Source organism: Leopardus geoffroyi, chromosome A3, assembly GCF_018350155.1.
Source record: "Leopardus geoffroyi isolate Oge1 chromosome A3, O.geoffroyi_Oge1_pat1.0, whole genome shotgun sequence".
In the NCBI taxonomy this organism is placed as follows: domain Eukaryota; kingdom Metazoa; phylum Chordata; class Mammalia; order Carnivora; family Felidae; genus Leopardus; species Leopardus geoffroyi.
In genome coordinates, this window is record NC_059336.1 from 72,401,735 (window position 1) to 72,404,078 (window position 2,344).

General features: G+C 46.0%; 1 pseudogene; it reads left to right on the plus strand.

The window, feature by feature from the left end:
• The first annotated feature begins 217 nt into the window (after nucleotides 1–217).
• On the plus strand, nucleotides 218–597 carry LOC123581359 (annotated as a pseudogene).
• The last annotated feature ends 1,747 nt before the right edge of the window (nucleotides 598–2,344 follow it).

A 2,344-nucleotide genomic window follows, 5' to 3' on the forward strand; every position in this document is an offset into this window, starting at 1 on the left:
GTGATGCCTCTACCTGGTATAATCTTTATCTATAAGTCACCAAGCAGCAAACTCAGGTTAGTTCAGTTACAATATGACAGTGAAGTTGGCCACGTGGTATATGATCCACACTCTTCAAGCAGAGACTAAAGAACATTTATTAAGCATGACAAAGAGAGAAAGATTCCCACACAAGGTAACAAGGCCGGCATAGGTTGTTTGGGATCCTTACCTCTTAGTGTATGTAGCACGGCTTTGGTAGCAACAGTAGCTCCCACTGGGTCTGAGTGTCACTGGCCCCTCCTCCAGGAGACAATTGCAGTTGGCCACCCCCTGCTCTCCGGTAACCATGTGCCACCAGAAGGCCGTGATCAAAATCGCCGATAAGTCAAAGGACATGCAACAGGACTCGGTGGAGTGTGCCACTCAGGTATTGGAGAAATAGAACATGGAGGAGGACAATGCAGCCCAAATTAAGAGGGAGCTTGACAAGAAGTACAAATCCATGGGGCACTACATCCTGGGGAGGAACTTGGGTAGTACTGTGACACGTGAAACCAAATACTTCATCTGTTCTACCTGGGCCAAGCATCCATTCTTCTGTGCAAATCCAGTTAAAAGCAGGGCACCTGGGTGGCTCAGTCAGTTAAGTGTCTGACTCTTGATTTTGGCTCAGGTCATGATCTCGCATGATTGTGAGATCGAGCCCCACATCAGGCTCCGTGTTGACATTGTGGAGCCAGCTTCGATTTCTCTCTCTCTCTCTCTCTCCCTCTCTCTCTCTGCCCCTCCCCTGCTCTCTCTCTCTCTCTCTCTCTCTCTCTTTCTCTCTCTCTCTCTCTCTCAAAATAAATAAGTAAACTTTACCAAAAAATCTAGTTAAAAGCATGGACTGTGTCACACACCCAGTGACCCATCCAAAAACAAGGACTACAGGCTGAATTCCAGATACCAGAGACTGAAATCTTCAGCCTTGCCTTAGGGATCACCTTGATCACCTTGATCAGCCTTGCCTTAGGGATCACCATGTTTTTTTCTCCTCAAAATCCATTCCTTTCAAATAAATAAATAAATAAATCTGTTGGAAAAGTGAGGGGGAAAAAAAAAAAAAAAAGAAGTAGTCTAAGCCCAAGGCCCATTTGCATGTGACCAAGTGGGTGACAAAAGACAGCACGCATGAGACTGCTTTCCCCAACACAGGTCTTTGCAAACCCTGGCACCCTATTTACCTGCGGAGCAGATGCACACACATGTAACATACACCCCACTTTTACAAAGACATTTCTCTGGGGAAAAAACATTCAAGTGCCTTCAACGTACATATATTTTAAAACACTTTGAAGGGGTTTCACAAGAGAACAACACCTCGTTTATGAAAGCACAATATATTTTATACTAATACCTTGGGGGGAGAAGGTATAAAATATCCAAAAGAATTTATTGGCATCAGCAAATACTGTACTAGTACATGGCTGGGTTGTACCAGCAAAATATTTAAACTGAAATTTTTAGGGGAATGACCCAGGTGGCCTTGATCAGCCATGTGGGCCTGAAGTTGGTTAGTTTTATTGAAAGTAGAGATGGGAGGTGAAAATCCTATCTCTTTCTGTGGTGTGTTTGTAGGATGGGAATAACTCTGGACTCCGTTAGGAGGCGGGTGGGGTAGGGAAACAGTTCTTAGGCACTGACAAATGTGATACACCAAATGGAATGAGGACCCTGTTCCCCTTGCCTTGTCCACACAGAGCCCAGGGAGTGCAATGGGAGCTTGGATAAAACATCCCCGAAAGGCAAGCTACCAACTCCCAGGACTGCCTTCTATGTTGCTTTCGTCTTCATTTACCTCTCACTTACCCGTATCAGTGGAAAGAAATGGGAGGAGGATAGTGCTGCGGATCAAATGTTTTCTGGCTTCCTTTCATGAACCCAGCAGGACCCAGACTGCAGCTCTGGTATGAAGTGGCAGCAGTCACACAGGTTCCTTAGTGTTGCCAGTTCACAACTAGAAGATAACCTTCCTGAGGACCCATGGTGAGAGAGCAGTGGAGGCAGAACTAGAATCTGGGCCCCTCTGACTCTGAAGTCTGAGCTTGCTGTGTGGGCAGGAGAGAGCAAACCCATGGACGTCTTCCACCTCCCTCCCCTCACGTTGGGTTCCCAAACTTTCCAACACCCCATCCTCTACACAAAACTTTTAATGACTGAGCTCCAGAAAACTCAAGTGCTGCGTGTGCTGCTTTCCAAAATGGCTATGAACTTGAGAAACAAATGGCACACTTGAGTCCCCGAACATAATTCTGTATTCACCTCTCCAATTCACAGTGCAGGTGCTTCCTCCACCACCCTCACACTTTAGCTCTTATAT